The sequence below is a fragment of the Neofelis nebulosa genome, chromosome 12 (genome assembly GCF_028018385.1).
Source record: "Neofelis nebulosa isolate mNeoNeb1 chromosome 12, mNeoNeb1.pri, whole genome shotgun sequence".
NCBI lineage: Eukaryota > Metazoa > Chordata > Mammalia > Carnivora > Felidae > Neofelis > Neofelis nebulosa.
The window spans coordinates 66,274,745-66,282,756 of record NC_080793.1 but is presented as its reverse complement, the minus strand read 5'-3'; the positions used below and the strand labels follow the sequence as shown (position 1 = coordinate 66,282,756).

General features: G+C 51.3%; 1 long non-coding RNA gene across 1 annotated transcript; it reads left to right on the top strand.

Annotated features, from left to right (window-relative positions):
* Nucleotides 1-382: 382 nt before the first annotated feature.
* On the top strand, nt 383-7,627 carry LOC131491951 (uncharacterized). The gene is made up of 3 exons (XR_009251734.1): nt 383-1,586; nt 2,094-2,316; nt 4,906-7,627. It is a non-coding gene; the product is annotated as an uncharacterized LOC131491951 (long non-coding RNA).
* Nucleotides 7,628-8,012: the final 385 nt, after the last annotated feature.

The window sequence follows — 8,012 nt, the reverse complement described above, 5'->3', positions numbered from 1 at the left end:
GTCTGTCCCAACGCGCCTCCTGCTTGACAGATCTTTGAGCACCCCAGGCCTGTGGCCTCTGCTAGCCACCCTGCCCGGGGTGACAGGGCCCACCACACCCCATTCCTGAGAAGTAAGAGAGGGGCTGCTGCAGCTGGCACAGGCAGGTGACAAAGTGCAGCTGCTTTGGGGTTAGATGGTCCCTTGGAGTGCCCTCTCCTCAGGACACCTTGGGCTGAACCGGCTCCTGCTACAGAGGGGGAGGTGGGGGGGCTTCAGTGCGGGGTGGGGGTGGGGTGCCCAGCTATGGTAAAGACTCCATACCGAAGGGAGCCTAGACGTCTGGAGACCCTTCAGCCCAAGGTCGGGGCTGGGGAGGGGGGAGGGAGGGGTAGAGAGAAGCCTGAGGGAGGTGTGGGTGTAAAGGGCTGTCTGGACCTCCCAGGGTGGTGCCCGAGGCCAAGCTCAGCGGGGAGGGCATGAACTCATGGCCCCCGCCCCAGGCCACTGTCCTGAGGACAATGACCTGGGCCTTCCCTGGCTGGGCCCTGAGGGTTTACAGGGTGGAATGGGAGGAGAGGCGGATCCGGGCTATTCATAGGCGGGGGGTTTATAGATCTTTTCCCACCCTTTGGTGCTGTCTGGGAGATTGATCGGCTAATAAGGCATTTCTGTTCCAGTCCAGAGGGTGTGAAAAAAGGAGGCGGCCATCAGCCGAGCCTGGGGGCGGAAGGAAACTCCGGTAAAACTAGACGTTCCCAGGACCAGCACTAGTAGCTGAGAGCCTCCTGCCAGGATGACGGGTGGGGATCTGGTGTCGGAGCACGGGTGCAGAGGACCTGCCGGAGCAGCCCACGCTTGGGAGCCGGGCCTGGGAAGGGCTGGTGATAGCAACAAGACCGGCGTGTGTGCGCGCGTGTGTGCGTGTGTGCGTGTGCGCGCGCGCGCGCGCGCGCATGCGTGATGCAAAGCAGAACGCAGAAATGCAGGTAAAAGCCTCTCCGGCCGCAGATTTCCATCTGTCCCACACAGCGCACGTGAAACTGCCCTGGTGGAGATAAAATGAGCCCAGGGCTTTGGCTCCTCAGCCCCCAGGACTGGGAAGAGACGGAGAACTCTCAAAAGGCTCGTCCCGCCACCTGCTCCAGCTCCCTGAGTCACTTCCGACGGCTCTGCCACTTTACGCCGCTGTCACACTGAGGGGGTGCAGGATGCCGCGGTTTCTCTTTTCTTAAGCCTCCTTGTGCTCCTTCTGCCGGCCTGTGGCGGTGGCTCCTCTGCCGGAGCCCAGCCCAGGAGGCGTTCCTGTCTGTGGGCGGTGCGGGAGGTGCCGGAACCGCATGTGGTTGGGCCCTGGCAGTACTGCCAAGAGCCCCGTGTTCCAGAAAGTTCTTTTCCGTTCTAACAGTCTTCCCTTGTTGCACCAGGTCTGGCAGAACAGGCCTCGGGGGCAGGAGTGTCCTAGGACTGGAGAGGATACTCCCGGAGATGGGAAAGGCAGAAGGAAAGGAAGCCCTCTGGGTTAAGACCTCAGCCCTCCTCAGCCTGATGCTTCAGGCTCCACCACCCGACCGCCTGATTTCAGTCTCCCAGGACTTGAACATCAGGTATGGTAAGGAGAGGCTCTCAAAGGAAGTGTGAGTCATGGGGATAAATGAGAGGATAATTGGGATGTTGGGTCATGGCCCACACCCTACTCCCACCGGGGATGCTCGGGAAACCCCAGTCCTCAGGCCATCTTCCCTGTAAGTCTGGCATCTGGATGCAACCAGGTTGTCTTTTACTAGAAGACTCAATGTTCAAGGCTAGAACAGAAGTCCCTTAAATAAGCTGTAAAATGGCATGGTGCTGAGCAAAGTGTGGGAAATACCAGGGAGGGTGTCCCCTTGTGCAGCTCCAGGTGGCCCTGAACCCCCGTTCCCTCCTAGCTCCGGTTGACATAAGCCTGTCTTGCAACAGGCAAACCTGAATCCACCTGTATGTGTTGCTGAATACAATTTTTTTTTTCTTGGTATACATCAAAGATGCAAACAAATAGAAACAATATGTAGAGCAAAAAGTAGGTTTCCCGCCACATGTTCACCTGGTCCCTTCTCCAAAACCTTCACCATTAGGAGCTTGACGGGCCTGGCCCCGCACAGACTGACTCCACAGATGCGCTCCGGTAAGCGCACGTCCACGGCCCCGGCTCTGTGCCCACATGGGAGCAGAGCGCACACCGATCTTTCCACGTGACAGACTTTCAAGATTGGCTCGCAGGAGGAGCTTGACTTCTGTTTGGACGGCTCTGTGGTCTGAACATCACACCCTTCAGGAGGCAGTAGTGGTACATAGCTGGTGGGCTCCTTTGCTCAGAGCCCGGCCCTGCCAGACGTCATCTGTGCATCTTCCTGGGTTTGTTTCCTCATCTGTAAACTGGACAACTCTGTTAGGTGGTTGTGAGAATTTGATGAATGAATTGATGTAAAACCCTGATAACAGGGCCTAGCATCAACTGTAAGGGTGTGTGTTCCTCTTTGTTCATTTGTTGGTCTATTTAACCGTCCCTTTACCGCGGGGCCTTCGAGCTGTTTTCAGTGAGCGCCTATTTGAAACAGTGCTGCAGGAAGTCTCCCTGGGCATTCTGGGTATTCACGGCACCAGTGTGTCTGTGGGAGGGTTCCGGCAGGGTCCGTGCAACCCGAAATGGAAAACGGTGGCTCTGAAGAACTGATGTTTGTTAATGGAGAACAGGATATGTAAAATTTTTTTTAATATTTTAATTTTGGAAAATTTATATAAGAAAATTTACCGTCTTAACCATTTTCAAGCATACAGTGCAGTGGCATTAAGTACCTTCCCAGTGTTGTGCGACCATCACCACCGCCCGTCCACAGAACTTTTTCATCTCCCCAGGGTGAAACTCTGTCCCCATTAAACACTAACTTCCATCCCCAGACCGCCCCCTCCCTGCCCCTGGCAACCTCCATTCTGTCTCTATAAATTTGTCTACTCTGGGCACCTCTTATAAATATTGTGTGTAATCACACAGTATTTGTCTTTTTGTGTCTGGCTTTGTTCACTTAACAAAATATTCTCAAGTTTTGTCCATGCTATAGCAGGTGTCAGAGCCTCATTCCTGGTAATATTCCTCTGTCCGGATAGACCCCTGTGTTGATCCACTGATCTGTCGATGGACCCTTGGATGGTTTCCATCTTTGGCTGCTGTGTAGAGCCACAGGGAACATGGTGGACAAATACTCCTCTGGGTTCCTGCTTTCAGTTCTTTCAGGGATACACCTAAAAGTGGAATTGCTGGATCATATGGCGATTCTGTTACCACACTGTTTGGGGGATGTATACATTTTATTTTTTTAATTTTACTTAAAAATTTTTTTTAATTTTATTTTTGAGAGAGAGAGGCAGAGGTCGAGTTGGGGAGGGGCAGAGAGACAGGGAGACACAGAATCTGAAGCAGGCTCCAGGCTGCCAACGCAGAGCCTGATGTGGGGTTTGAACTCATGAACCACAAGATCACAACCTGAGCTGAAGTCAGATGCTTAACCGACTGAGCCACCCAGGCGCCCCAGGGATGTATACATTTTAAATATTACAACATGACCACTTGTCCTTCTCTCTGTATGTGGGACAGTGCCTGTGTCCCACCCCTCACCCATCTGGCCGTGTCAGTCCTTTTTGCTTTTCCAACCATATTGATATGGGACAAAAAATTGAGTTTCTCATAGCCGTGTTAAATATTTTTTAAAAGTCTTGCCAGAGTCCTTTGTATTTCTCCTGTTAATTGTGTGCAGTGTTTGTATCACTGGCCCATCAGTCTCTGGGTGGGAGGCCTTCTATTCATGTAGAAGAGCTTTTACAGTTAGAACTTAGTTATTTGTCATGTGTTGCAAATGATTTCCCCCAGAGTGTTATTTCTATTTAGATTTTTGGTTATTTTGTTTTTAAATTTTTATTTTATTTATTCGGGGGGGGGGGCGGTGCAGAGAAAGAGGGAGAGAGAGAATCCCATGCTAGGTGTGTAACCTGACATGGGGCTCTATCTCACAAACCATGAGATCATGATATGAGCCAAAACCAAGATCAAGAGTCAGACAACCAACTGAGCCATGCAGGTGCCCTGGATTTTTGGCTAAAGTTTCTGTATGGTCAATTTTATTTGTCTTCTGTGGTTTCTGGGGTTTCTTTTTTAAAAAAATGTTTATTTTTGAGAGAGAGACAGAGCCAGCAGGGGAGGAGCAGAGAGAGAGGGAGAGAAAGAATCCCAAGCAGGGCTGCACTGACAGCACAGAATCCGATGCAGGGCTCAAACCCACAAACTGTGAGATCATGCCCTGAGCTGAAACCAAGACTGACTGAGCCACCCAGGTGTCCTGGTTTCTGGGTTTTCTTTTTTAATGTTTATTTTGAGAGAGAGAGAATGTGAGCAGTGGAGGAGCAGAGAAAGAGAGAGAGAGAGAGACAGAATCCTAAGCAGGCTCTATGCTGTGAGCACAGAGCCCAACTCAGCTCAATCTCATAAACTGTGAGATCATGACCCTAGATGAAATCAAGAATTGGACACTTAACTGACTGAGCTACCCAGGTGCCCGTGGGTTTTCTATCTTACATAGAAAGTGCTCCCATTTGGCTGAAGGGCCCCAAATGGAGAATTTGTGGAAGTTTCCATGTGATATGGGTGGGACCTCAGGCCCTCCCCACCTCGGGCAGGGAAAGACCCATTCCCTCCTCCCTGGCCTCCCCACAAAGGACTAAGAGGCCTTCTTGGAAGCTGTGGCCCCGGGACTTCGACTTGCAGACCCAGGCAGGGACGTGGGGGGGGGGGGGGGGGGGGGGAAGGGGAAGCAAGGAATTCTAAATGAAATAGAAAAACATTCTTTCTACATCAGGGAGGTTCTGCTTCTATAAACGGCTTTTTATTTATCTTAGTAATAGGCTCTCTTCCCAGAGTAGCAGCAGCCTTCCTACCACCCAGTTCCAAGCAGAACTGCCAGAGCCTTCTGTGGAGAGAACCCCAGCCCAGACTTCAAGATGCTGACATTTGGTAAAGAAAGAGGGTTGGACATTTTATTTTGGAATGTGTCTTTTCATCAAAGAAGTGGAGATCCAACTGGATTTCCCGACATCATCTTTTCCCTGTTGATCAAAATGCTTTTATCATATACTAAATCCCTTTACAGATGAATTCAAAAAATAATTATTGGGCATCTTTGATATGCCTGCAACTATTTCAGGCACCTGTAGTGGAGACAAGAATAGACAAAAGGTGTAAGTAGATTACCTGGTGTCTAGAAGTGGTGTGTCAGGGACAAAAGCCAAGGTAGTGCAGGGTGAGGAGTGGAGTGCGATTGTCAATGTCAGGGAGGCCTCATGGAGACGGTGACCTGTGAGCAGACAAGGGAACTGGCCTGCATGTCTAGGAGGTTCAGGACAGCCCGTTCAAAGGCCCTGATGTTGGGGTATACCATGTGTGGAGTCACTGTTGGGGGCCCATGTGGTGGTGGTGGTAGGTGGGTGAAGGAGTTGCAGAGAAAATTAGGAGAAGTCAGAGAGTAAAAGGGGGTCCAGATTGTGTGGGGCCTTAAAGCCATTTTAAGAATGTTGGGTTTTACTCAGCGTGAAGTGCGGAGCATTTGGAATGCCTGGAACAGCGGCATGCCATGTTGCACTGGAGAGAGATCTCTGAGGCTGCTTGCAGCAAGGTGGGCAGGAGCAGGGAGGCCAGGCAGATGACGGTGTCTAAGAGTGGAGGGCAAGAAATGGTCAGAATAATCTAATGGCTTGGATGTGGGAGTGAGAGAGAGAAGAATCAAGAGTAACTACAGAATTGGGTCTCAGTCACTGGAAAGATGGAGTTACCATCCACTGACGTGGGAAGATCGTGGGTTTAGGGGGATGGCATGGTACTGGTGGCATCGGCTTTGCACATGTTAATTTGAGATGGGCATCCGACCTCCAGGGGATGCCCAGTGGGTAGTGGGACGTCCAGGCCTGTGGTCCAGGAGAGGGTGTGGCCCCTCTGCACAAAGATACTACGTGAAAGCCCAGTGCAGGGAAAGTACACAGGGCAGAGGTGCAACGATGAAGCCTGGGAGCGCTCCCCAGGAAAAGGTCAGGGGACAAGCAGGGACCAGCTCTCCAGCTGAGGGGAAGCCCTTGAATGTTCTGCCAGCCAAGGGAAAACTGGCAGGGGGGAAGCAGGGACTGACGGGATTAGAGGCTGCCCAGGCCTGTGCGGGACCTGAGGACTTCTGGCTGGGTCCATGAGGAGGGGCTCGCCACCCAGATGGGGGTCTCTGTGTGCAGCTCCCTTGGTCCTACCACACTGCGGTCACACTGCAGCCTTAAAGCACATGCCAGTGTTTGTTCCATCTCTTTATACCGCATTACACTTTACTTTCAGATTTTTCCTGCCTGTTCCTGATTGCTTATTTTTCCTTAAGAATTTTGGATTCAGATTATCTAGTTCTATTAGGATCCTATGAAGTCTAATTTACATGTCTGAAACTGTGTTTCTCTCCAGGATGTCTTTCCAGAAACAAACCCCCAGCTAGAGCAATGGTTCTCCACCGGAGGGTGAGGGGGGGTTCCCCCCAGACGTTCTGGAGAGAGTCTTGTCACCGCTGGGCTGGCAGTTAGTGGGGAGAGGCCAGGGATGCTGCTAACACCCTCCAGCGCACATGACGCCCCACATGGATGCAGCTGCCCTACACTGTCAATCGCACCACACTGGAGAAACTCGGCCTCAGGTGTCTGCGCACTGGCTCTCTGCCAAGGGCCCTTCTCTACCTCTTCTTGATTAGTAGTCGGGCTGTTTCATGGTACTCGACCTTCTCGAATGCTAAAGAGTAGGTGATACATATTATGGAGTTTTTATTCTCTCTAGCTGCCTAGGCCCTGACCCCTTCCTGTAAGTAGGAGACCACTGGTATCCAAGGTGTCCAGTAATGTCATGGAAGCAAAATAAGCCAGACACGTGCTTTTCCAGGTGCCCTTCCAGCTAACGTACAGGTTGTCAGATGCACTGGTGCCCTAGAGTGGGGACAGGGACTGTGTCCCTGTGGGGGTGGTGGGCCTCGCACGAACAAGCCACAAAGGTTCTATGTGGCAGGATTTGGTGGCGACAGCAGGAGGTTCCTCACAGGTCATTCTGAAGCCAGGTCTGGGCACTGTTAGCTGCCTGGCACCAAGTCCTGTCTGCCTGACAATTCTGTGGGCTTTTACTTTTGATCAGTTCCCTTTTACTTTTAACATTGTGTCCAATCCTGTGGCTTGCCACCAAGAATCCCGGCTGATATCCATGGATTCGTCATAGTGAGGGAAACACCAGAGGCCAGTGAGATGTTCAACACTGATTTAACTCTGCTTTTCTACAGAAAAGTTAAATGTGAAACTTTCCACATAAAAGAATCCGAGTGTCCTACCCAAAACCCCAAATACAGGAAGTTATCATGATGATTATGTTGCGACTAGGGAAAAGGAAAGGCTGACATTGTAGACTTCATTACCAGTCTGTGTATGAGGGATAGGATTTGGACTCACGGTATCAAATTGTGGAATTGGATTTAAGAAGAAGGCCTTACCACACACATACTTATTTTGCCTTGCTTTTGGTTCTTTAGGAGTAAAGTGGCTTGGTGAGGAGTAATAAGTGACAAGTGTTTGACAGTCTGTGGAATCCATGTGAAAACCAGTGTCAGGCAAGGAAAAGGCTATGGCCAGCACTGCTGACGGGGCAGGGCGGGAGGGAGGGGGACAGGAGGGAAGAGAGGAAAAGAAGGGAGAGAAGCACAGAAAATTCATGTCTCTGCTTCCCTGGAAGCAAAATCAATTCGCATTCCTTGTCAAACAAGGACCAGCGTTCCTCACATTCGCCCCCTGCCCCTCTGGGTAACAGGACAGGCTCCGTTCTGATCTCCTTCACATCTCTGGCCACCGCGGTGGTCCCCCCTTTCAAGCCCCTGCTCGTGACTTCTCCACCGTGACAGAAGGTATGGCTTCCTCCTGCCCTCTAGACATGTTTCCATTTTTGTCCC